The 27,850-nt window shown below is 47.2% G+C and overlaps 1 long non-coding RNA gene across 4 annotated transcripts in view; it reads left to right on the plus strand.

Annotated features, from left to right (window-relative positions):
* LOC114586731 (uncharacterized) overlaps positions 1-27,850 on the plus strand; it is a 58,037-nt gene that overhangs the window by 2,593 nt on the left and 27,594 nt on the right. For all 4 annotated transcript variants that reach the window (XR_013391763.1, XR_013391765.1, XR_013391766.1 and 1 more), the window contains exons 2-3: positions 12,197-12,325; positions 22,349-22,486. This is a non-coding gene — a long non-coding RNA (uncharacterized LOC114586731). The remainder of the gene's footprint in view (positions 1-12,196; positions 12,326-22,348; positions 22,487-27,850) is intronic.

Here is a 27,850-nt window from a genome sequence, read left to right on the forward strand (position 1 = left end):
CCGCATGCAGAACTTATTGAAACTCGCTTCTTGGGATGGCACTGTACAATTTCGCTCCTGAAAATGCCCCCAGGAGGGGGGCCAGATTGCCTCTTGGGACATGCCTGCCTGGTGCTTATCGGGTTTGTTTTCACAAGTCACAATTTAAGCCGTTCTCTGTGCCTCTTGGATATGGAAAGGGATTTGCAAAGGCTAGTTTCACATGTGGCATTTAGGTCACAGTGCCAAACAAACTAGAAGCAAAACTGGTTTTATTTTTGAGTAAGCGAGCTTTTCTAATGGGAGATTCTGGGCACTTTACCCAGGGTCCATGTTTACTTTTGGAATGTGGCACAGCGGAGACTCTGGTGTCTTTAGGTCCGTATAGTTAAAGCCATGGTTTTCCCAGTAGTGATGTATGGAAGTGAGAGCTGGACCATAAAGAAGGCTGATCGCCGAAGAATTGATGCTTTTGAATTATGGTGCTGGAGGAGACTCTTGAGAGTCCCATGGACTGCAAGAAGATCAAACGCATCCATTCTTAAGGAAATCAGACCTGAGTGCTCACTGGAAGGACAGATCGTGAAGTTGAGGCTCCAATACTTTGGCCACCTCATGAGAAGAGAAGACTCCCTGAAAAAGACCCTGATGTTGGGAAAGATGGAGGGCACAAGGAGAAGGGGACGACAGAGGACGAGATGGTTGGACAGTGTTCTTGAAGCTACCAGCATGAGTTTGACCAAACTGCGGGAGGCAGTGGAAGACAGGAGTGCCTGGCGTGCTCTGGTCCATGGGGTCATGAAGAGTCGGACACGACTAAACGACTAAACAACAACAACAACAACACAACCTGAGTCTACGATGGAGGGGTTCACAGCATCAACACCCTGAAAGGGTCTTGTTTCTCCTATAGCTGCAGCCTTGGATTTAAACAGAAATCAAGCATGGCTCTGCCTCTCTGTCTTCTTCCGGCTTGCGGCTTTACATCTGGCCCACATCACTGCCAACTCCCAACCTAGGCTTTGTCCTTCTAACTCTGACGTCTAGCACAGAGCCCCCTCTCCTTTGTTCTCTTAATGGCCCATCACCAAGGCGATCACCTTGACACAGGAAGCTAAAAAGGTAAAGGTAAAGGGACCCCTGACCATTAGGTCCAGTCGTGGCCGACTCTGGGGTTGCGGCGCTCATCTCGCTTTATTGGCCGAGGAAGCTGGCGCACAGCTTCCGGGTCATGTGGCCAGCATGACTAAGCCGCTTCTGGTGAACCAGAGCAGCGCACGGAAATGACGTTTACCTTTCCGCCAGAGCGGTACCTATTTATCTACTTGCACTTTGACGTGCTTTCGAACTGCTAGGTTGGCAGGAGCAGGGACCGAGCAATGGGAGCTCACCCCGTCGCGGGGATTCGAACCGCCGACCTTCTGATCGGCAAGCCCTAGGCTCTGTGGTTTAACCCACAGCGCCACCCGCGTCCCGTGAAGCTAGCCTGGCTTATATTTTAACACTTGCTGGTTCCAGGGTTTAGACGGATTTTGCGTGCAGCCTACTACCCCCCCCCCCGCAACTCATAACAATATAATCAGCAGTGGCCCGGTGCCCCTTGGGACTGGTAGGGCTGAAGGCGGGGAGGCTAACAGTAGATGGCGCCAGAGGTAATGGCAGGCAGAGCCAAATCATGCTAGTTTTGCCCCCCACCCTCCTCCCTGCTGAGGTCTGCACTCCACTGTCCGAAATCCGTGTGGCATGGGAGCTGGTTGCAGGTTTTTGCGGTGGCACCACACTCCCCAAAGCGCAACGTGTGGTTCAGATCTGTGGCTTCTGCCCAGGGGCGCCGACTTATAAAAAATATTGGGGGGGCCCATACTGACTTATAAAAAATATTGGGGGGGCCCAAGACCTCCAAACCGCTGCTGCTGGGGGAATGAAAGGGGCGAGCCCCGGGCTGCCCCTACCTTAAGTGAACCTGTGAGGGCCCGCCCTTTGCGGCAGCCGATTGGCTGCTGCCGTGGGCGGTGAATATTAATGAGCTAGGGGGAATCCCCGCTTCTCGCGGGGCTGACGCCAGCCCCGCGAGATTGTTGATGGGTCAAGAGCCCGCAACCCCACCCCCTCTCTAGATCGGGAGTGGCTTTGTTTTAACTCATTACTGAATGTATTTTAAAAGGTAACTATCATCAAACAAGGAAAATAAAAAATACCAACATAATTTTGTGATTTTACAAAGCATAATATAACTAATAATTTTCTTAAATTTTTAAGGGGGCTCGGGCCCCCTCAGGCCCCATGGAGTCGGCGCCTATGCTTCTGCCAGAGTTGCAGCCCATCAGGCCCTTCCCACCCTTCGCTTTGTAATTTAGCTTCTGCGAGAGGTCCGCTCTTTGTTGGCTGAGGATGTTCTCGCACGTGGTGTTAGAAACACCTCCTGGCACACAAAAAAAGCACGTGCGCTGCATTGTGAACGCCGGTAATGCGAGGCAGACCGGCACGCATGGTTTGCCTTCTCATTTCACACCAGATTTAAGTATTGCATAGGAAAATGTTGTGGTGCAGCCACCTGCGTATTGACGGCAGAGTGGGTTGTGTTGTTTATTGTGAGTGATGTCATGGGCACTAGCCAAAAGGTGCTGTTGTACCACAATGACCTATTAATCGCTGGGTGATTAATTAATTGATTAAAAAATGTGTAGATGGGAAGTTGTACAGTCAAGGGGGGGAATTGTGGCTGCTGTGTTTCAGGTGCAATATGCAAAGTCGTTCAGTGCAATCCAGATTACAGCACAAAATGTTAAAGGGCAACAGGGAAATAGTAACCCAGAACCTTGTTCCTATTTTGTCTTTTGGAGAAATTGTAAATTACCAGAACTGCCATTCTTCAGATTTGAGGCTCATCCTTTGGCTCTGTAAGTTAAGATCTCTTCGATGTCGCATCTAGCACATATGCAGCAACTTGGAGGCTGCTTTTGAGGCAAAAATAAATAAATCAGAAATTTCAGCTGGTTCAGAATATGGGCTGCTAACTGAGACCTGCTGTACAGAACCTATTTTGCCAGTAATTAAAATCCTTTGCTAATTAAAAGTGCTGCTATTAAGCTAAGCTCTGTCTGGGTCCAGGGGTTGTGAGGTCTCACCTTTCCCTGCATGGACTAGACCAGAGTTTCCCAAACTTGGGTCTCCAGCTGTTTTTGTACTACGATTCCCATCCCTGACCACCAGTCCTGCTAGTTAAGGATGATGGGAGTTGTAGTCCAAAAAGAGCTAAGGACACAAGTTTGGGAAACCCTGGACTAGACTATCTGCTGAGACCGTTCTCTGACAACCTGTTCCACGTGCCCTACCTTAAGCTGTGGCTATCCAGGACGGGACCTTTTGTGTGGTGGCACCCTGAGCGTTTTGACAACCTTCCCATGCATATCTGCCTGGCTTGCATCAACACTGTTCTCTCCCAGGCACCGTTCTGTTCTCTTGAACCTTTTAGAGCAAATAATATGTTCCCGTCTTTCCCGTTTTCAATTTCTTCTATTCGTATCTCTTTACAGATTTGGGTGGTGTTTTGTTTCCGTTGGTTGAAATATTTTATCTTCGCATTGTTTCAGAAGCTGCGTGTACATCACCTTGAAGATTTATGGATGGATCCATAGATCTATAACCATTTTTAAAATAGTTATAGAGAAGGCAGCATGTGGAACCATAGCTGTCAACTTACAGATTTGAAAATAAGGGACCAGCAGCCTCAAAAATAAGGGAATTTAGTCAACCAGCTGAAATACGAAGTTAAAAGGGACCAGATAATTTGGGAGAGCAGCGCCGGGTTTTAGCCCTTCGTTTCCAGAGGTTGCTGCTCAAGACACCAGCTGATGAAGCACTGCAATTAAATAACTACAAGCAGCAACCACTTTTTGCGCAAAACGAAGTCCAAGCTACGAAGATGCTGCTGCAGTTCTGTATCTTTTCTCTCGTGCTCCACCTGCAGCTCTCAGTTCCATCAGGCGGGGCGGGAGGAAGGGGGGGGGGGAAATAGCGCCCGAAGTAAACCCGCAGATCAGACCATCTATGCTAATCTACCACTACAAATCTATGGGAGAAGCGCTTGCGGTCCTTCCTCCGCTTTCCCCCCTATGGTTAGCCCTTGGAACACTTGCCTCTGCCTCTGCCTCCTCCTCCTCTCTCTGAACTGCTTTCTCTATGGTTGCCCTCGCTTTCCTCTCAAGGCTCCTCAGCAATTCATAGGCTGCCCCAGGCTGCCCATCTCATCTGGGTCCTTCAGCGGCGCAGCCGCAGTACGGCCTAGCGGGAGCGGCGGTGGCAGGCAGAGGGGAGGCCCCAGGCAGAGAAGCCCAGTTCGGTGGCTGCAAGGAGGATGGCGGCGGAAGGGCCCGAGGCTCCCGCCAGTCCCAGCGGGAAGGGGCTCCTGGGGGCCGAGGCTGGTGAAAGGGGGGCGGGCTGGGCAGCCAAGCAACACAGTTGGAGCCTCCCTCCTCCCTGGCTGGCAGGGAGGGAGGGAGAGGAGCTGCTTCCTTTGAAACCCGGGAAATTTAAGGGACATCATCAATCCGGGACAGCAGCGGGACATGGAGCTGGGATAAGGGAGTTTCCTGCCAAATAAGGGACGGTTGACAGCTATGTGCGGAACCCCTGGGAATCCCCGGTGATTTTCCTTTTGAATTATTGTTGCAGGACAATTAGGTTTTTCTGGATCGGCTTTAACAAAACCGGCGCTTCAGATTTAAAACAACGAAAGGCACGCTTTTGCGGAGAGCTTTGTAATAACACTTCTCCACAAAAAGCAGCACTTTTCAGTTGTTCCGTGCGCTTGCTGGGGAGAAATGACTGGTGGGAGGGGGAACAACACCTCCAAACCACACACTTGCTAAGCATGACGCAATGTGTTACCTATAGTTGTGTGGTTCCATTTTTCTGCAGCCCCCGAGGTTGGGATCTGAAGTGGAAGATTAGCACAGGGAGAGGGAGAGGACCTTCTAAACCCTTACCTCCCAGCCTCCTTTCCCACCACCACTGAAAATCGCACATGCCCACAGACGTCTTCTCCCCCCTGTGGAAAAGACTTGCGTACCTATGTATGTTTCCTACCACAGCGGGGCTTAAAGAGGCTGCCGGTTTTAGGCAGGAAAGAGCAGCTCCAGGGGAAAGGGTTCAGAAACCCCTCTCCCCTAAGGGAAGGGCCATGGCTGAGTCACAGGGGAAGGGGCAGCGCAACTGCTTTCCCGTACACAAGGTTCCAGATTTGGCATCTCCAGGTGGGACTAGGAGAGACCGCTGCCCAAAAGCTTGGAGAGTCACCACTAGTTATTGCATACCCTCCCAACATTTCTCCGAAGAAAATAGGAATGTCTTATTCAATAATAATAATAATAATAATAATAATAATAATAATAATAATAATTTATTATTTATACCCCGCCCATCTGGCTGGGTTTCCCCAGCCACTCTGGGCAGCTTCCAACAGAATATTAAAATACAATAGTCTATTAAACATTAAAAGCTTCCCTAAAAGTCCCACCTCCTCTGCTCTTCCTGCTCCTGTTCCTGGAAGTGAGTAACACACCAGAAAAACATTGCTGATAACAGAAGTGTTTCACACTTTCTGAGCACTCTTGAGGGCAAATGATTAAAAGCCTAAACCGTGGTATAAACTGTAATAATGAACCCCAGTGCAATAATTGCTTTTATTGCTGACACTAAGCCAACCGATCCATTGGTGCTTGTTGAAAGAATTTAACTGGGGATTACGCCCCTTCTTGGATAAACTCTTTCCCACCCACCTTAAAGAAAAAGCTCAGTTTCCACCCTCATTTTTATAGAGCATGAGACTCTGAGGACTTGGCTACATTAGTAAAAAAACGACAATTTGAACACGTTATAAACATGCAGCACCAGGTGGCGCCAGAGAGCAGGAAATATTTAAACATGATTTTCCATAGGGTTTTGTTTTGCTTTTGTTATAACAATCTAATTTCTGACTTTATAGTGGTCCCCCCCCCATGTGTAGACCCACCCTTAAATCTCAGGGTTGTGTGACAAAAAGATTCCTGCATTGCAGAGGCTTGGGCTAGTTCATTGGTGGCCAACTTGGCCCTCCAGCTGTTTTTGGACTACAATTCCCATCATCCCTGAACACTGATCCTGTTAGCTAGGGATGATGGGAGTTGTAGTCCAAAAACAGCTGGAGGGCCAAATTTGGCCACCACAGGGCTACATGGTCCTCAGGAGCCCTTCCGACTCAACAATTCTGTGATTCTACACTGGCTTTAGGGATGCGGGTGGCGCTGTGGGTTCAACCGCAGAGCCTAGGACTTGCCAATCAGAAGGTCGGCGGTTCGAATCCGCGTGACGGGGTGAGCTCCCATTGCTCAGTCCCTGCTCCTGCCAACCTAGCAGTTCGAAAGCACGTCAAAGTGCAAGTAGATAAATAGGTACCACTCCGGCGGGAAGGTAAACGGCGTTTCCGTGCGCAGCTTTGGTTCGCCAGAAGTGGCTGGAATATGCGCAGCTTGCAGACTTAACATATAGAAAAAGAGAACAAGAAGAATGCACATTTAAGGAAGACTGGAAAACGTTCACTGAATATATGGGTGAAAATTGCATTCATTTAAAAACGCTGGTACAGTGGTACCCCGCAAGACGAAAAACTTGCTAGACGAAGGAGTTTTTCGTTTTCTTAGCCGCTTCGCAAGACGCATTTCCCTATGGGCTTGCTTCGCAAAACGAAGCTTGCCCCGCAAGCTCCGGGGATAGCGGGGAAGCGCAGCGCGTCTTCCCCGCTGTCCCCGGACCTCTTTTGAAGCAAGGGGCGGCGGGGAGAAGACCGCTTCTCCCCATTGCCAGCCCCGCAATCTCTGGGGACAGAGGGGAAGGCACCCCTTTTGAACCAAGGGGCGGCAACGGGGAGAAGCAATCTTCTCCCCGCTGCCCCTTGCTTTAAAACAGGTCCGGGGACAGAGGGGAAGGCGCGCGGCGCTTCCCCTCTGTCCCCGGACGGTCTCCATAGGAACGCATTGATTGATTTTCAATGCATTCCTATGGGAAACCGTGCTTCGCAAGACGAAAAACTCGCAAGAAGAAAAAACTTGCGGAACGAATTAATTTCGTCTTGCGAGGCACCACTATAGCATTAAGATAAATTCAACAGTGTAAATAAGTTTTGATGGATGCAACAATGGGTTATAGAATGGTTTAGTTCATGTAAAATATGCAGGGATATGCAAAATGAACCACCAAAAGAGAAGAAAGGACGTCATTGATTTAGGGTTGTTTCAATGAATATTTTGAAATGTAATTTAGAAAATTTAATAAAAATTCTATATTTTATTGGTTTTTCCATGTATACATCATCTAAGAATATTTCTCTAACAATTTTCCACATTCCCCCCTCCTCCCCTGGACTTCCCTCATATTCCCATTTTGTTTTATTTCCGTATTACTCACTCTGCGTGTTGTTTCCCGAAATTTTCCCCATACATATAATCTTAATTTTTGTTATATACAATTGTGTTTGTTTATTCAAACCGTGCCAGTAAGTCCAGTTGCTTCTTCATATGGTTCCCATTCTCTTTTCAAGTCTTTGTTATCCTCTTCATGTAGTTTATCTGTTAATTTTGCCAGTTCTGCATATTCCATAAGTTTCCCTTGCCATTGTTCTTTCGTTGGTACTGCCTCTATCTTCCAAGCTTGTGCTAATGTAATTCTTGCTGCTGTTGTTGCATATATAAATAATTTCCAGTTTTCTTTTTTTTTAATTGTTATGGTAAAATCTGGGTGCGAGGCTGCTCTGCCACCCAGCTCGTCGGACTAAGTCCGCGGGTCTCTGCGGAGGAAAATGAGCTCAGCCAGAGACAGGAGCAAACTGCAGAAGATCCAAGTTTATTGTGCAACAGGTTCAAGGCGAGATTGAACAGCGAGAAAGGGGTGACATGAACTTTTGAAACTTCCCTCCATGTCCCAGAATACAGTGCAAAATACATCCCAGTTACATCATGAATACATTAAGGAGAGGTTGGGTTACACAGATTACATCATGAATACATTAAGGAGAGGTTGGGTTACACCGGATTAACATATGGAGGAGGGAGGGGGGAATATGCAGAGCTGGAGATATGCGCAGATAAGCACTTCCTGAGTACCGGTGATGAGAAGTCAATGGTCCATGTATGCATATTCTGTCACCTGGCATTGCCCGGAGGAAAGGCTTGGCAGAGTGATTTGACAGGATTAGGGTCTTGACACCTTACTTGAGGGATTATGGAGGACAGGGGAGGTGTCATGGAGTCCTAGAGAAATTGAGCAAATTGATTTTCTATGAATTTTATAGATTTTAGTCCCTTTTGACATTGACAATTGGAAATAAATGGATATATTGTAGCGAAGAAGAAGGTGAAGAAGACATGCCCTCCCCTTCCGTATCAAACTCTTGAGTCCACTTGAGTCTCGAGTGACACAAATGGATCCACAAATATCCCCAAGCGACATACTTGCTCCTTCTGAGGGAGTGTAACCCCATCCAGAGCAGGCGACACATCGCAGCCATCCGGTCTGAGGGCCGCCCACCAACAGCCCTTCCGTCTAGTCTAGATTCGGATTCAGTTTCTCTGGTTTCCGAGGCAAGACATCGATCGGTCACATCCACACAGTGCAGCCCAGAAAGTTTCCGGCTGCAGAGGTTTCCATCTTAGTCCTTTGGATGAGTTAGGTATACAGCCGTCTGTACCTTGGAAGTCGGAAGGCCTTGCGACTCAAACGTTTTTGGCTCCCAAACGCCGCAAACCCGGAAGTGACTGTTCCGGTTTGCAGACGTTCTTTGGAACCCAAACGTTCGGCGCGGCTTCTGATTGGCTGCAGGAGCTTCCTGCAGCCAATCGGAAGCCGCGCCTTGGTTTCCGAACGTTTTGGAAGTCGAACGGACTTCTGGAACGGATTCCGTTCGACTTCCGAGGTACAAGTGTACTCCCCCCCCAATTTTTTTTATTGCTTTTCAACATTTATCACAAAAGTAACACAATACGCAAGAAAGAAAAAAGAAACACACCACACAATAATAAACTAAACATACAAAAAAAGCAAAGAAAAAAGATTATCTCTTCAAATATCCAACTTTCCTCACATTGATAACTGACTTTCTCGAATCCCCTCTAACTGAATTTCATTATATTGCCTTTATAATAGTTCTCCAAGTCCATATTTCTAATAATATAAACTCCTTTCATTTACTAACCTCTTCTCCTTTATTAATATTCTAATCCTTAATATTTACTACCACGTATCCTTATTCTACCCCTAAGCCTAACTGTTACTTCCAAATTTTTTCTATTTATCTTATACAGTGGTACCTCGCAAGACGAATGCCTCGCAAGACAAAAAACTCGCTAGACGAAAGGGTTTTTTGTTTTTTGAGCTGCTTCGCAAGACGATTTTCCCTATGGGCTTGCTTCGCAAGACGGAAACGTCTTGCAAGTTTGTTTCCTTTTTCTTAACACCGTTAATACAGTTGCGACTTGACTTCGAGGAGCAACTCATAGAACGCGGTGTGGTAGACTTTTTTGAGGTTTTTAAAGACTTTGGTGATTTTTGAAGCTTTCCCAAAACTTTCCCGACACCGTGCTTCGCAAGACGGAAAAAATCGCAAGACGACAAAACTCACGGAACGAATTAATTTCGTCTTGCGAGGCACCACTGTATTACAATATTTAGCTAAATATTCTTTGAATTTCTTCCAATCCTCTTGTGTCTCCGCTTCTTTCTGGCCGTGGATTCTTCCGGTCAGGTCAGCCAGCTCCAAGGTACGACTGTACTTTAGCATGGGCGTAGCCAGGATTTTTGTTGGGGACGGGACTGGACCGATGTGATTGGTCAGTTAATTAAGTATTTCTATTGTTTTACTTGATCTAGGAGGGGGCAGCTGCCCCCCCCCGGCTACACCCATCTACTTGAGCCTATTGAAGTCATAGAATTATAGACTTGTAGGGTTGAAAGGGACAACGAGGGTCATTCAGTCCAACCCCCCGTGAAGCAGGACTCGAATCCAAAACCCTCAGATTTAAGAGTCTTGTGCTCTACCGACAGAGCTGGTAAATCGTTGTACCTAAGTGTATTTTATGCTGCACATCTCTCTTACTTCTGAGCCTGACAATAGATCCTGCCCATTGAGGATATTTGCAGGGCTCTTCTCTCTCTCTTCTCCCCCCCCCCCCGGAACTCACTGGAACTCAGTTCCAGCACCTCTTATTTTCTAGAAAAAAATAGCACTGGGTTTTGCATATCCTTTTGTGTGCTGATTGCACAGAATTTGTTTGATTTCTGTTAGGGAGAAGGAACCAAGAACAATGGAAGGAAACGATGACCTTTGCAGTTCTCTTTGCAGCCTTAAAGGGGACGCGGGTGGCGCTGTGGGTAAAAGCCTCAGCGCCTAGGGCTTGCCGATTGAAAGGTCGGCGGTTCGAATCCCCGCGGCGGGGTGCGCTCCCGTTGCTCGGTCCCAGCGCCTGCCAATCTAGCAGGAACGAAAGCACCTCCGGGTGCAAGTAGATAAATAGGGACCGCTTACTGGCGGGAAGGTAAACGGCGTTTCCATATGCTGCGCTGGCTCGCCAGATGCAGCTTTGTCACGCTGGCCACGTGACCTGGAAGTGTCTCCGGACAGCGCTGGCCCCCGGCCTCTTAAGTGAGATGGGTGCACAACCCTAGAGTCTGTCAAGACTGGCCCGTACGGGCAGGGGTACCTTTACCTTTTTACTTGCAGCCTTAAAGGGGGGGGAGAGAGAGAAAGCTGTGATGTTCAGGATGCCAAATCTTGGCCCCCACTGCAGTCTGCACATGAAATAATAATAATAATAATAATAATAATAATAATAATAATAATAATAATAATTTATTTATATCCCGCCGCCCCCTGCTGAAGCCGGGCTCAGAGCGGCATTTTTACTCAAAAATGAGTAAAAATAACACAGTTTACAAAAAAATCACAGTCAATTAATTGAAATACATTCTAAAATCAGTTCATTCTGATGCAAGCTCATCAGACCCCGAATACACAGGAAATTCCCCAGTACACACACACACACACACACACACACACACACACACACACACACTGTCACCTTTTCAATACAAAAAGACATAGAATTGGAACAGACCCCAAGGGCCATCAAGTGCCACCCCCCTGCAAAGCAGGAATTGTTTGCCCACCACAGTCCTGAGATTTAGGAGTCTCGTGCTTTGCCGACTGAGCTATCCATTTTTGTGCATAAAAACAAACAAAAGTGATACTCTCTCTCCCCTGCTCCCCCGTCCATTTAGCCAAAGGCCAGGGAGAAGAGGAATGTTTTTGCCCGGCACCTAAATATATATAATTATATAATAATAACAATTCATTATTTATACCCCACCCATCTGGCTGGGTTTCCCCAGCCACTCTGGGCAGCTTCCAACAAAATATTAAAAATACAATAAAACACCAGACATTAAAAAGTTCCCTAAACAGGGCTGCCTTCAGATGTCTTCTAAAAGTCAGATAGTTGTTTATGTCCTTGATATCTGATGGGAGGGCGTTCCACAGGGCAGGCGCCACCACCGAGAAGGCCCTCTGCCTGGTTCCCTGTAACCTTGCAGGGAGGGAACCGCCAGAAGGCCCCGGAGCTGGACCTCAGTGTCCGGGCAGAACGATGGGGGTGGAGACGCTCCTCCATGTATACTGGGCTGAGGCCGTTTAGGGCCTGTGTCCAGAATTGCTATTCCTCTTGTGACACAGATTACTTCTTTTCCTGCAGCAGCACCCGCCTGGTGCATTCTCAAAATCTGCTCCAGGGGATTGGGGTACCCTCCAGAGCAGATTGGGGTTTGGAAGGGCAGAGGAATGAGACCTGTGCGTATCGGGCAGTACAGTGGTACCTGTGGTTACATACTTAATTCGTTCCGGAGGTCCGTTCTTAACCTGAAACTGTTCTTAACCTGAAGCACCACTCTAGCTAATGGGGCCTCCTGCTGCTGACGCGCGATTTCTGTTCTCATCCTGAAGCAAAGTTCTTAACCCGAGGTACTATTTCTGGGTTAGCAGAGTCTGTAACCTGAAGCGCATGTAACCCGAGGTACCACTGTATATGATTCCTGAAGCCCAATAGAACCTGATCACACATTAGCAGGTAATGAAGAGCTGTTGTGGATCGGGCTGAAAAGGAAGTCCGCCTTGTCCTGCATTTTGTTCTCACAGAGGCCGACCAGAAGCCCATGGGAAACCCGTACGGAGGACATAAGCACAGCCACACTCTTGTGAATCCTAGCAACTGGTCTTCAGAGGCATGTCTTCCATTTCCAGCACTGAAGGCAGAAAATAGCCACTGTAAGTATCCCGGGAGTGGAAGAGTTGCAGCAAACATTGCTTCCACTCCCCATCTAGAAGAAATCCCAGTGTGATTCAAGAATCAGCTTATCAAAATGTTCAGGTGCTAATGCTCATTTGGGGTGGTTCTCCACTCCAGTGTGCTAACCCCAGACTCTTCAAGTTTCCCTATTTTCCAGGGACAGTCCTGGGTTTGCAGAAGCCGTCTCCTTTTCTGATTTGATTTCGGAATGTGCCGCTTTTCCTTAGGGCGTCCCTATTTTCACCAGAGAAATGTTGGAAGGTACAGTAAAAGGTAGGGACATTGGTGGTGCTGTGGGTTAAACCACAGAGCCTAGGGCTTGCCGATCAGAAGGTTGGCGGTTCAAATCCCCATGACAGGGTGAGCTCCCATTGCTCGGTCCCTGCTCCTGCCAACCTAGCAGTTCGAAAGCACGTCAAAGTGCAAGTAGATAAATAGGTACCGCTCCGGCGGGAAGGTAAACGGCGTTTCCATGCGCTGCTCTGGTTCGCCAGAAGTGGCTTAGTCATGCTAGATAAAAATCCACCTGGTCTGAAGTAATTTCTTTGCAGGAGTTGGGGGCCCAGGCTTTAGTTGAAATGCTGTGGAGTTGTAAGGGTGAAGAAGCAGGAAATTAGAGCTGGAACACGAAGAAAATAAATGATCACGGTGTGTTTAAGGGATAGCTATTGTATACGTACTATTGAACCAGGATTATCTTTCTCTAGCTTTTGCAAGGCTGTGCTGCACTGCCCTCGTGTGGTGAGAGCTTTAATTAAACCTGAGTAGGATTTCTAAATCTAGACACAACCTTGATGGCAGAAAGTGAGGAGGAATTAAAGAACCTTTTAATGAGGGTGAAAGAGGAGAGCGCAAAATATGGTCTGAAGCTCAACATCAAAAAAAACGAAGATCATGGCCACTGGTCCCATCACCTCCTGGCAAATAGAAGGGGAAGAAATGGAGGCAGTGAGAGATTTTACTTTCTTGGGCTCCATGATCACTGCAGATGGTGACAGCAGCCACGAAATTAAAAAACGCCTGCTTCTTGGGAGAAAAGCAATGACAAACCTAGACAGCATCTTGAGAAGTAGAGACGTCACCTTGCCAACAAAGGTCCGTATAGTTAAAGAGAGCCAGTGTGGTGTAGTGGTTAAGAGCGGTAGTCAGGTAATCTGGGTAACCGGGTTCGCGTCTCCGCTCCTCCACATGCAGCTGCTGGGTGACCTTGGGCCAGTCACATTTCTTTGAAGTCTCTCAGCCCCACTCACCTCACAGAGTGTTTGTTGTGGGGGAGGAAGAGAAAGGAGATTGTTAGCCGCTTTGAGACTCCTGAAGGGGAGTGAAAGGCGGGATATCAAATCCAAACTACTACTCCTCCTCCTCTTCTTCTTCTTCTTCTTCTTCTTCTTCTTCTTCTTCTTCTTCTTCTTTTTCTTCTTCTAGCCATGGTTTTCCCAGTAGTGATGTATGGAAGTGAGAGCTGGACCATAAAGAAGGCTGATCGCCGAAGAATTGATGCTTTTGAATTATGGTGCTGGAGAAGACTCTTGAGAGTCCCATGGACTGCAAGAATATCAAACGCATCCATTCTAAAGGAAATCAGCCCTCAGTGCTCACTGGAAGGACAGATCCTGAAGCTGAGGCTCCAGTACTTTGGCCACCTCATGAGAAGAGAAGACTCCCTGGAGAAGACACTGATGCTGGGAAAAATGGAGGGCACAAGGAGAAGGGGGCGACAGAGGACGAGATGGTTGGATAGTGTTTTCGAGGTTACCAGCATGAGTTTGACCAAACTGTGGGAGGTAGTGGAGGACAGAGGTGCCTGGCCTGCTCTGGTCCATGGGGTCACGAAGAGTCGGACACGACTAAACGACTAAACAACAACAGGATTTCTAGACGCAGTTCTGTATTATCCGACAGCTACTGCAGAATGAGGAACTCTGTTAGGACCACAGTACTGTATCACAATTATCCCCCCCCCAATTATATTTTATTAAGTTTCAACATTTTTAGCATATATAATCAAAACACAATTATGTCTTTTTCTCTTGTTTTTGTTGTCTTCCCACCCCAATTTCCGTGGAGAACCAGATACACAAATATAAGATGGGGGACACCTGGCTCGCCAGTAGTACATGCAAAAAGGGTCTAGGGGGTCCTAGCAAAAAGAAAAGAAAAACTAATGCTATTTTTGGATCCAGTAACAGAAGTATAGTGTTCAGAACAAGGGAAGTCAAAGTCCTGTTCTATTCTGCTTTGGTCAGATCACTCCTGGAGTACTGTGTCCAGTTCTGGGCAGCACAATTTAAAAAGGATATTGATAAGCTGGAACTGGGACGCGGGTGGCGCTGTGGTCTAAACCACTGAGGCTTGGGCTTGCCGATCTGAAGGTCAGCGGTTCGAATCCCTGCGACGGAGTGAGTTCCCGTTCGGTCCCCAATTCTGGCAACAGCACCCCAAAGGCGGCTGCAGGGCCTCCGGCCAGCCTAGTTCCGTACAGGCAGGAACGCACAGATTCCAGGGTGTCATAGATGCTGGGGTCTTTAACCACGATCCCTAGCAGGGAAGAAGGGTTCCAGTTAATAATAATAATAATTTATTATTTATACCCCCACCCATCTGGCTGGGTTTCCCCAGCCACTCTGGGTGGCTTCCAACAGAATATTAAAATACAATAATCCTTCAAACATTAAAAGCTTCCCTATGCAGGGCTGCCTTCAGATGTCTTCTAAAAGTCAGATAGTTGTTTATTTCCTTGACATCTGATGGGAGGGCATTCCACAGAGTGGGTGCCACTACCGAGAAGGCCCTCCGCCTGGTTCCCTGTAACTTGGCTTCTTGCAGTGAGGGAACTGCCAGAAGGCCCTGAGCACTGGACCTCAGTGTCTGAGCAGAACGATGGGGATGGAGACACTCCTTCAGGTATACTGGGCTGAGGCCGTTTAGGGCTTTAAAGGTCAGCACCAACACTTTGAATTGTGCTCAGAAACGTACTGGGAGCCAATGCAGGTCTCTCAGGACCAGTGTTATATGGTCTCGGCGGCTGCTCCCAGTCACCAGTCTAGTTGCCGCATTCTGGATTAATTGCAGTTTCCGGGTCACCTTCAAAGGTAGCCCCACGTAGAGCGCATTGCAGTAGTTCAAGCGAGAGATAACTAGAAGACCTTACCTGGAAGACCTTGGTCAACTACGCAATCTTTGCCGCTCGGCTTGCCCAAGGCTTGGAGGAGGCGGCAGCTGTGACACCAGGCAGATGGCAATCAGAAGCCTTGTTTATTGCCGCATCGGAGAATCTGACTCATCAGAGACCTTGGAAGCCCAGCTGGCCCCAGATGACGACGAGGCAAAGTGGTGAGAATCCATGTTGCGGATGGACTAGCAAATTTTCCCAGCTCTTGATCCTTCTAACTGGGAGTTTGCCTCGCACCATTTTAAATAAATTCATTCAACCTGAGACCGAGTCCCTTTGAATGGCATAATCTTCTTGGCTCTGGCAGGTCATTGGGCAATTATGTCCAGTTGTGGAAAAACATGGTTTTGTTCTTTCTGTTGTTGAATATTTTCTGTAATCTTGCGTCAATAAAAAAGTTGTGGGGTTTTGCTTACAAACAGGATTACTCTTATCTATCTTCTCTCTGTTGTTATTGTTGTTGTTTTTTGTCTATGCAAAAAATCAGTACAATGGTACATCGGAAGTCGAACAGAATCTGTTTTGGAAGTTCCTTGGACTTCCAAAACGTTGGAAAGCCACGTCGGACGTTCGGGTTCCAAAGAACGTTTGCAAACCAGAACACTCACTTCTAGGTTTGCAGCGTTCGGGAGCCAAAACGTTGGACTCGCAAGGCGTTCTGCATCCAAGGTCCGACTGTAATCATCTTTCTAGCATCACTGCTGCATTTGTCACTTTGACCAGCAGATGGTGCCAGAGATGAACTGTTTGTTATATTGTCTAAAGGCAGGGCTCCTTTTTCAGCCTTGGGCTGGTCCACCATCACTCAGACCTTGGGGGGGGGGCGGACTATATTTTTTGGGGGGAAATGAACAAATTCCTATGCCTCACAAATAACCCAGAGATGCATTATAAATAAAAGCACACATTCTACTCATGTAAAAACACCAGGCAGGCCCCACAAATACCCCAGAGATGCATTTTAAAGAAAAGGACACATTCTACTCATGTAAAAATACGCTGACTCCCGGACCATCCACGTTCTGGATTTAGAAGGCGATTGGGCCGGATCTGGCCCACAAACCTTAGGTTGCCTACCCCTGGTCTAAGGCACCTTTTACTGCCTTGTGTGTATTGGATAACTGCTGACTTGCATATGGTTCCAAAGATTGCAATAGTTTGAACATTTGGCACGTTTTGTGTGTGTGTTTTGTACCACTTCATGCCAACGTTGCCAGCGAAAGAAGAGTGTCTTGTCTGTGGGCACAAGTAACATTTGAATGATGAAGCCATCACAAAAACACACACATATTGATGTTGAGAATGGGGCAACTATTTGTCTGCCCTTAGATGTCTCCCTGCTTATTTAACCTATATGCAGAATTCATCATGCGAAAGGCTGGGCTGGATGAATCCCAAGTCGGAATTAAGATTGCCGGAAGAAATATCAACAACCACAGATATGCAGATGACACAACCTTGATGGCAGAAAGTGAGGAGGAATTAAAGAACCTTTTAATGAGAGTGAAAGAGGAGAGCACAAAATATGGTCTGAAGCTCAACATCAAAAAAACGAAGATCATGGCCACTGGTCCCATCACCTCCTGGCAAATAGAAGGGGAAGAAATGGAGGCAGTGAGAGATTTTACTTTCTTGGGCTCCATGATCACTGCAGATGGTGACAGCAGCCACGAAATTAAAAGACGCCTGCTTCTTGGGAGAAAAGCAGTGACAAACTTAGACAGCATCTTAAAAAGCAGAGACATCACCTTGCCAACAAAGGTCTGTATAGTTAAAGCTATGGTTTCCCCAGTAGTGATGTATGGAAGTGAGAGCTGGACCATAAAGAAGGCTGATCGCCGAAGAATTGATGCCTTTGAATTATGGTGCTGGAGGAGACTCTTGAGAGTCCCATGGACTGCAAGAAGATCAAACCTATCCATTCTGAAGGAAATCAGCCCTGAGTGCTCACTGGAAGGACAGATCCTGAAGCTGAGGCTCCAAGACTTTGGCCACCTCATGAGAAGAGAAGACTCCCTGGAAAAGACCCTGATGCTGGGAAAGATGGAGGGCACAAGGAGAAGGGGACGACAGAGGACGAGGTGGTTGGATAGTGTTCTCGAAGCTACCAGCATGAGTTTGACCAAACTGCGGGAGGCAGTGGAAGACAGGAGTGCCTGGCGTGCTCTGGCCCATGGGGTCACAAAGAGTGGGACACGACTAAACGACTAAACAACAACAACACACCGTCTTTGATTAATCAGGCATCGTTCTAAAAGTGGTAGTCGCCCCTTCTTTCCCCCTCCCCTTTTTTAAGTTGGGACCTGCCATTTAATTCTCCCCTTTCCCCCTCCCATCACATCTTTCCGGGCTTTTATTGGCAGAAGGAGCCAGACAGAGGCTTAATACCCTTTGCACTCTGACGCTTTTGCAGCATGGAGTAGCTGGCATTGCAAGGGGAAAGGGGGCAATTGCCCTATCCTATCACCAAGGAAGACGTCAGATCAGGCCGAACCTACCCATCCTGGCTAGTAGCTAATGGTAGCCTCTTCCTCCATGAAATTGTCTAATCCTGTTTTAAAGCTCCCAGGTGACCTGGGTTCTTCCAGATGACCTGTTGCTCAATCACCCAACCTCATTTGTCCGCAGGGTGATTGAACGGTGTTTGTTATTTAATGAACATTTGTTCTGGGTTGTGGTTGTTTTTTGGTTGTTTTTTTTTGTCAATTAATTTTTATTAGTTTTCCAAATTTTTAACAAATGAACAACAAATGTAACACAGATTTAAAAAATGACTTTTTGTCCTCCCCCCCTTCAAGGTGCTTCTTTCCCCTCCCTCCTGTGCTGCTTACAGTAAAATACTTTTTCTTAATTTCTAATACTTTTCCACCCACAGTTCTAATTTGTTCGCGGGGAGATGTGACTTTGCTTCCAAGCCAGCGCAACCCCACATTTCCCAGAGTGTTTCTACGTCACTTTCCTTTATCGGAAAAAGTCTGATCTTTCGTGCGAAGCAAGCTTTGTTGCGCAAAACCTCCCAAATATTTTGTAAAAACGTCACATCATGAATGTGCTGGTGTGGGATTGTATCCCACCAGAAAACTGTGACAGACTGTGAAATATACTCGGAGTTGAGAGTGGATTTCATGCTCTTTATTCGGCTCATAGCGGTGAGGAGGAATGGAAGTTCCCCCAGAATGTCTGCTTTATATACATTAATTACACAATGGGCTCCAAGTGATTGGCTAATTCCATGATTCACCTGTAGGCCAATCAGGTTGCGGATTCACTTCCACCTGGAGCTGGATTGGGTGGCTCCTGTGGACTAATCAGACTGCTGCATTCTAGGTCCTATTGTTCTAGGACCAATCAGACTGCTGCATTCTAGATCCTATTGTTCTAGGACCAATCAGACTGCTGCATTCTGGATCCTATTGTTCTAGGACCAATCAGACTGCTGCATTCTGGATCCTTTTGTTCTAGGACCAATCAGACTGCTGCATTCTGGATCCTATTGTTCTAGGACCAATCAGACTGCTGCATTCTGGATCCTATTGTTCTAGGACCAATCAGACTGCTGCCTTCTTGATCCTATTGTTCTAGGACCAATCAGACTACTGCATTCTGAATCCTATTGTTCTAGGACCAATCAGACTGCTGCCTTCTGGATCCTATTGTTCTAGGACCAATCAGACTACTGCATTCTGAATCCTATTGTTCTAGGACCAATCAGACTGCTGCCTTCTGGATCCTATTGTTCTAGGACCAATCAGACTGCTGCATTCTTGATCCTATTGTTCTAGGACCAATCAGACTGCTGCATTTTGGATCCTATTGTTCTAGGACCAATCAGACTGCTGCATTTTGGATCCTATTCAACTCAGTACATAACAGACTGGAAGCACTTTTTTTTTGCGATGGAAAAAACGAGAGCATGTGTTCCCCAGACACAGAGGCAGGGAAGAGGAGCGAAATGCTTCACATTCAGCCCAAGATGTTCTTTAAACACAGCCTAGAATGGTCCCTCACTGCCACCGGAAAAGCTGGGGAGGGAGTTTCCAAGCAGGAATTCCACAAGATCCCACAGGAAAAACAGGCAGGAAAAGACGCTGGATGAACCTAGAGTGCGCCAAAAAAAAAAAGTCCCGGACATGTGTCCCTTTGCAGGATTCAGAATAATAGGCTCAAGATGAAGTTTGGTTCTCTCTCTCTCCTCCCCCCCCCCCAAAGCCTGCCTGTTGCATTTGCTTCAATGCTGAATCTCATGCCAAAGGCCCTCCGTAACTAGCTGGGGACGAGGCACAAGTGTGAGTCACAAGCAGAAAACTTAAGTCGGGCTCAGATATTTCAAGGCGCTGCCCGGAAAACAGAATCTCCAAGCCTCATGCTAGCGTGGAAGGGAGAGCAGTCTAGGAGGTTATTCAGAGTCCATGGCCAAAACTGAGTTAACGTAGCTCACTTGACTGCAGCTGCACCCCCATTTTTTCAAATTTTTTTTAAATCAAGCTTCTAGGCAGCATCGTTATGAGGACGAGCTTGTGAGAACACATTGATGCAGTTCAATAATAATTGCTCGTTGCTGTTCAGCATGGATCTGAAGCTTATGTGCTGTGTTATCAAGCCTGCTTCGTCTTACTTCGTCTTACATTGGTACCTCAGGTTACGTAGTTAATTCGTTCTGGAGGTCCATTCTTAACCTGAAACTGTTCTTAACCTGAAGCACCACTTTAGCTAATGGGGCCTCCCGCTGCCGCCGCAGCATGATTTCTGTTCTCATCCTGAAGCAAAGTTCTTAACCTGAAGCACTATTTCTGGGTTAGCGGAGTATGTAACCTGAAGCGTATGTAACCCGAGGTACCACTGTATTAGTTTATTAAATTTCTACACAGCCCTTCAACCAAGGATCACAGGGCAGTTTACAATATAAAAACACAAAACATAGTAGCAAACAAAGAGCCAGTGTGGTGTAGTGGTTAGGAGCAGTGGACTTGTAATCTGGTGAACCAGGTTCGCTTCCCCGCTCCTCCACATGCAGCTGCTGGCCAGCATTACTAAGCTGCCTCTGGCGAACCAGAGCAGTGCATGGAAACGCTGTTTACCTTCCCGCCAGAGTGGTACCTATTTATCTACCGGTACTTGCACTGGTGTGCTTTCGAACTGCTAGGTTGGCAGGAGCAGGGACCGAGCAACGGGAGCTCACCCCGTCGTGGGGATTTGAACCGCTGACCTTCTGATCGGCAAGCCCTAGGCTCTGTGGCTTTAACCCACAGCGCCATCCGCTGTCCCTTTGAGCTGTAAAAGCCAACCCCAAATTTTCCTATAACGTTGACAAGCAGGGCAGCTTCCTGTTTCCTCCTGTGTTTCCAGAGCAAAAATTCAGCATGCCTCATTGCCATGTTTTTATGCTGGATAAAGCTTGACGTTGCATTTCTTCTTGTGCAGCTGTTAAAGCAGGGGTAGGTAATCTAAGGCCCGTGGGCCGGATGCGGTCCAATCACCTTCTCAATCTGGCCCGCGGACGGTCCAGGAATCAGTGTGTTTTTAAATGAATAGAATGTGTGCTTTTATTTAAAATGCACCTCTGGGTTATTTGTGTGGCATAGGAATTCCTTCATATATACCATATTTTTCACTCTATAGGATGCACCGGATCATAGGAGGGGGAGAACGGGGGGGGGGGGGGAATTCTCCCCCTCTGCTCAGTGCCCCTTCAGCGAAGCGGCAGGAGAAATGGAGCCCCTTCCATTTCTCCTCCCGCTTGGCTGAAGGGGCGCTGCGCAGCTCTCCCTCTCTGCTGAAGCCAGGAGAGTATTGCTCTCCCGGCTTCAGCGAAAGGAACCCAAAGCCTTTGGAGTGCAGCGCGAGTTCCCGCTGCACTCCAAAGGCTTCAGGCGGTTATCCCTGAAGCCTGGAGAGCGAGAGGGGTCATTGCGCACCGACTCCTCTCGCTCTCCAGTCTTCAGCGAAAGCAACACGAAGCGTCCGGAGCGCTCCCTCTGCACTTGCTCCATATGACGCACACACATCCCCCCTTAATTTTTGAAGGGAAAAAGTGCATCCTATAGAGTGAAAAATACAGTATTTTTTCAAAATATAGTCTGGCCCCCCACAAGATCTGAGGGACGGTGAACAGGCCCACGGCTGAAAAAGGTTGCTGACCCCTGTGTTAAAGGGACCTGTCAATCACAGGAGGCTGATCTCAGGTGTCAGGGAGCCTTGATTTCTAGATCAGCATTTTGGTCTCCTGAGTTTGAGTGGAAGGCCTTGAAGGAAGAGCTTCCTTGCAACTAACGATATACGATATCTTTATTGTCATTGTCCCATGCAGAACAATGAAATTGAAAAACTACATAAAACATTCAAAAACCCCTAAAAACTCTGAAACCCCATTTTAAAATACACTATTACTATAGAGACCCCTTATGCTGCGTTTAGAACCAGAATTGCATTTGCGTAGAAACTGTTTCTCAGGCGGCTAGTCCTGGCCTTTATAACCCTATACCTTCTTCCAGAAGGCAGAAGCTGAAAGAGATCATTTCCGGGGTGCGTACTATCCTACGCTATCTCTGCCGCTTTCTTGTGGCACCTGGCAGCATAGATTTGATCCAAGGTGGGAAGAATGCACCCAATTATTCTCTCTGCAGTCTTTACAACATTGGATAGCATTGTTTTTTCCCTGGCCGTGCAGCTCCCAAACCACACACACAGACCATAAGTTCATACGCTCTCCACAGTGCAATGGTAAAATGCCATCAACAGGTCCTTTGAGAGATTGTTTTTCCGGAGGATTCTCAGAAAATATAACCTCTGCTGTGCTCTCTTCATCAGGTCTTTGCTGTTTTCTCCCCAGGTTAGGTCATCTCTCAACTCCATTCCCAGAAATCGAAACACCGAGACCTGTTCCACGCACTTCCCCTTAATAATAAGTGGCTGAATATTCAATTTACATTTCCTAAAGTCCACAGTGATCTCTTTTGTTTTCTTTAAGGTAAGGAATAAGTTGTTTTTCCTGCACCACTCCCCCAACTCCCCCAACCCCTCCTCTCCAGACTTTCTCAGCGCTTCATTGCTCCCCTCCAGTTAAATCTCCAGGCATGCCCAGGGTACAGGGCGTGGGATGCTCCCTGGCGCTAAATCCAGTTGCCTCCATGCCTTGCATGCCATTGCAAACCAAGCAGAAGGTGCTTGGCTGTCTGGGGCCCACTGGCCTGTCACAATGGGTTTGCGTCTCAGGACCGCTGCGCCTGCGTTGGCAAAGCTCAGAGCCTCTGGAATGCAACTGTTGTTTTTGCCTTGGCTGGCTGTTGGAGCGCCAGGTGGGAAATGCACACCAGAGACGCTGATGCGCACAGATCTCTGCACACGTCCGCAGACATGCACGAAGGCACTGCCAGGCAGAAGCAGGCAGAATTGCATTCAGAGGAGAAGCACTTATAACCACTGGAGTTTTCTTTGCATCACTGCGCTACAATTCCCAGAGCTCCCGGGGAAGAGTGATTGACTGTTAATCCACTTGGGGAACTGTAGCTTGTGGGGGGGGGGGGGAATAGGAGCCTCCTAACACCCTACACCCAGTAGTGATGTATGGAAGTGAGAGCTGGACCATAAAGAAGGCTGATCGCCAAAGAATTTTGCTTTTGAATTATGGTGCTGGAGGAGACTCTTGAGAGTCCCATGGACTGCAAGAAGATCAAACCTATCCATTCTTAAGGAAATCAGCCCTGAGTGCTCACTGGAAGGACAGATCCTGAAGCTGAGACTCCAATACTTTGGCCACCTCATGAGAAGAGAAGACTCCCTGGAAAAGACCCTGATGTTGGGAAAGATGGAGGGCACAAGGAGAAGGGGACGACAGAGGACGAGATGGTGGGACAGTGTTCTCGAAGCTACCAGCATGAGTTTGACCAAACTGCGGGAGGTAGTGGAGGACAGAGGTGCCTGGCGTGCTCTGGTCCATGGGGTCATGAAGAGCGGACACGACTAAACAACTAAACAACAACAACCCCCTACACAAACTACAGTTCCCAGGCTTTTGTTAAAGTGGTATAACTGTGCTCTAAATGTTCAGGTCAGGTGTGTGCCTCGAGATATATTTTTTGATTAAGCGGTATATGAACAAAAAGGGGGTGTGAGCTTCCTTGCTTGCTCTTTCTATAAAGGCACATGGGCCGTTAGAGCACAGGGTTTATATCAGGGGTCAGCAAACTTTTTCAGCAGGGGGCTGGTCCACTGTCCCTCAGACCTTTGGGGGGGGGGCCGGCAGACTATATTTTGAAAAAAAACCCCAAAACAAACAAATTCCTATGCCCCACAAATAACCCAGAGGTGCATTTTAAAGAAAAGGACACATTCTACTCATGTAAAAACAAGCTGATTCCCAGCCCGTCCGTGGGCTGGATTGAGAAGGCGATTGGGCTGGATCCGGCCCCCGGGCCTTAGTTTGCCTACCCAGGTTCTGTTTTCAGAACCTGCCTGGGCTTCCTCTCTGAACGAGATGTTGCCTGGCTGTGTCAGAAGGGGGCGCTCTTGCTGCACAAGCCAAGGTCAAGGGTTTTGCCCAGACAAGCAGGAATGCGCTCTGCATTCCACATGCCCATTTTATACTTAAAATCATTGGAGTTGCATTAAAAGGTATGTCAACAAAGTATTAGGAGAGGGGCTCTTTGGAAGAATGAAGAAGAGGCTGGGAGCATCTGAAGGGAATAACCCTACCCAGATTTTGGAAAACCTTCAACCTGAGCAATCTTGAGTTCTGGTAAAGAATGGCAGATAGCCTTGGTGTGTGATCGATCACATAACCTAAAGGAAGCCAAGGAACAAAGCGCAACACGCTAACTTTTTGTGATTTCGGTCAGCTTCATTTCTTACACAAACGAAACAGAACACAACCAGCCCATCCCTTCAGTTGTACCAAGGTATTTGGCTACAATAAACATGCAGTGATTGGCCATTTTGCTTTCTGCATTTTTTTTAAATTATGCTTTTCAGGTTTATACATTTCACTAATTCTACAATCATTTTAACATTTCAAAGCTCGACTTCCTTCCCCCTCTTTCTGTGGTTCCTTAAATTTATTTCTAATATCTTCTGCATATCCAAATTAATTTAATATGCTCATTTATTCAGCTGCTTTAAATGTGTACTCTTATAAAACTGCAGGTTATTACAACAATCCTGCCAATGTTCTTATCTGTTTACAGTTTATCTGTAAATATTCAATAAACCATTTCCACTCTGTTACAAAAAGTTTGTTGTCTGGATTTCTTATTCTTCCGGTAAATTTCGCCATTTCTGCATATTCCATAAGTTTTTGTATCCATTCTTCCTTTGCTGGGAATTCTGCTTCTTTCCATTTTGGGGCGAGTAACATTCTTGCCGCTCTGGTAGCATACATGAATAAGTTTCTATACAGTAGTTCTGTCCCTATAATTCTCAAAAGAAAAGCTTTTGGTTTTTTTGGGTTTTTTTTACAAAAGCTATTTTAAACATCCTTTTCAATTCATTATATATCATCTCCCAGTAAGCTTTAACCTTACCACAAGACCACCACATGTGGTGAAAAGAACCTTCTTTCTCTTTACATTTCCAACGCTTATTTGATTTAGATTTATACATTTTTGCTAATTGACTCGATGTTGGATACCTCCGATAGAACATTTTCATATAATTTTCTCTTAGACCGTAATATGCTGTGCTTTCTGCATTTCTTTCCTATCCTTGCGTCTCCGCTCTTTCCTGTGTGAGGCTTATTTGTTCTTATGTTGGTTTCTTATTGAAAATGCAATGAAAAATCTACATTTTCCCAAAAGGGAAGTATCCATATCCCATGCCTTCTTTCTTTTGCCTTCTCAGGTTGTGCTTTATTCATCTCTACTGTACGCGGATTTGCTCAAGTATAAGTCAGGTATAAGTCAGTGTGGTGTCATCTGCATATCTGAGGAAGTATCAAGAACCTCAGATATGCAGATGACACAACCTTGATGGCAGAAAGTGAGGAGGAATTAAAGAACCTTTTAATGAGGGTGAAAGAGGAGAGCGCAAAATATGGTTGGAAGCTCAATATCAAACAAACGAAGATCATGGCCGCTGGTCCCATCACCTCCTGGCAAATAGAAGGGGAAGAAATGGAGACAGTGAGAGATTTTACTTTCTTGGGCTCCATGATCACTGCAGATGGTGACAGCAGCCACGAAATTAAAAGACGCCTGCTTCTTGGGAGAAAAGCAATGACAAACCTAGACAGCATCTTAAAAAGCAGAGACATCACCTTGCCAACAAAGGTCCGTATAGTTAAAGCTATGGTTTTCCCAGTAGTGATGTATGGAAGTGAGAGCTGGACCATAAAGAAGGCTGGTCGCTGAAGAATTGATGCTTTTGAGTTGTGGTGCTGGAGGAGACTCTTGAGAGTCCCATGGACTGCAAGAAGATCAAACGTATCCATTCTTAAGGAAATCAGCCCTGAGTGCTCACTGGAAAGACAGATCCTGAAGCTGAGGCTCCAACCTCATGAGAAGAGAAGACTCCCTGGAAAATACCTTGATGTTGGGAAAGATGGAGGGCACAAGGAGAAGGGGACGGCAGAGGACGAGATGGTTGGACAGTGTTCTCGAAGCTACCAACATGAGTTTGACCAAACTGCGGGAGGCAGTGGAAGACAGGAGGGCCTGGCGTGCTCTGGTCCATGGGGTCACGAAGAGTCGGACACGACTAAACGACTAAACAACAACAACAAAGTCAGGAAAGTGGGGCATCGTTTCTTTGACTTGGGGAGCTCCTTGGCAGGCCTTAAGCCACCTGTGCCCTCCTCCCTTTTACTTTTCCGTTATGCCAATGAAAAAACGACTCAGTTGTGATAAACGTGCCACGAGGTGGGGAAATGAAGGCAGCGGAAAGATACTGGCGACATCCCTCAGTTTGTTTCCCCCTCCGAAGACTTCTAGAGATAGCAGCCGAGGTCACGAGAACTTCCCCTCCACGCCGACCGCCATTTTCTTTGGCGTCATCGTGGTTTCCCATCTCCGCCTCGACTTCCTCGACTGTCCATATATGTTTCTTTTCTCCTCAGCCCTGCCTCTTGTGGCTTGCGTTGAGGGAAGTCTCTTTCCTCACAGACGCGGTTTGTTAAAACGAGTAGGTGTTTGCCTCCTGGAAATGTGATGGTGCGGTTAAGCATTGAAAGATTGTAATTTTTTTTGTGAGGGGGGGCTGGTGGGCTAGGGCAAGAGGGGAATTCGCTTTGGGGCAACCTGAGGAGGGGGCGTCATCTCCCGGTGGGGGGCAGGACCTGAGGGCACCCCCTCTGTCCTCTCCTATTCTAGGCGAGCAAAGACACATAATCGGGGTTCAAGGACATATTCCAGGTAGGCAAAAACACTCAGGGTGGGTTGGGTATGCAGCTGGGCTGGTGAGGAGTACGTACCCTCCAACATTTCTGATGAAAATAGGGATGCTCTACTTAACACAGAACCTAGGGCTTGCTGATCAGAAGGTCGGCAGTTCGAATCCCTGCAACAGGCTGAGCTCCCGTTATTCGGTCCCAGCAGTTCGAAAGCACGCCAGTTCTAGTAGATAAATAGGTACCGCTCCGGCGGGAAGGTAAACGGCATTTCCATGCGCTGCTCTGGTTCGCCAGAAGCAGCTTAGTCGTGCTGGCCACATGACCCGGGAGCTGTACACTGGCTCCCTCAGCCAATAAAGCGAGATGAGCGCCGCAACCCCATATTCGGTCACGACTGGACCTATTGGTCAGGGGTCCCTTTACCTTTTCTTAACAATGATAAGAATAACACTTTTATTATTTATACCCTGCCCATCGGACTGGGTTGCCCCAGCCACTCTGGGTGGCTTCCAACATATATAAAAATGTAAAACAACATTAAAAGCTTCCCTGCACAGTCATACCTCGGGTTGAAGTCGCTTCAAGTTAAGCCTTTTCAGGTTGCACTCCGCTGCGACCTGGAAGTATCGGAGCACGTTATTTCCGGGTTTTGCTGCTCGCGCATCCGCAGACGCTCAAAATGACGTCACGCGCATGCGCGGAAGCAGCGAATTACGACCCGCAGATGCGGGATGCGTTCGCTTCAGGATGCGAATGGGCCTCCGGAACTGATCCCGTTCGCATCCAGAGGTACCACTGTACAGTATCACCTTCAGATGTCTTCTAAAGGTTGAAGAGTTACTCATCTCCTTGGCTTGGGGGTCACATAACTCCACATCCTCCAATGTTTCAATAATAATAATAATAATAATAATAATAATAATAATAATTTATTATTTATACCCCGCCCATCTGGCTATGTTTCTTCAGCCACTCTGGGTGGCTCTAATCATCATCATCATAATCATCATCATA

Source organism: Podarcis muralis, chromosome 2 (assembly GCF_964188315.1).
Source record: "Podarcis muralis chromosome 2, rPodMur119.hap1.1, whole genome shotgun sequence".
Taxonomy (NCBI): Eukaryota; Metazoa; Chordata; class Lepidosauria; order Squamata; family Lacertidae; genus Podarcis; species Podarcis muralis.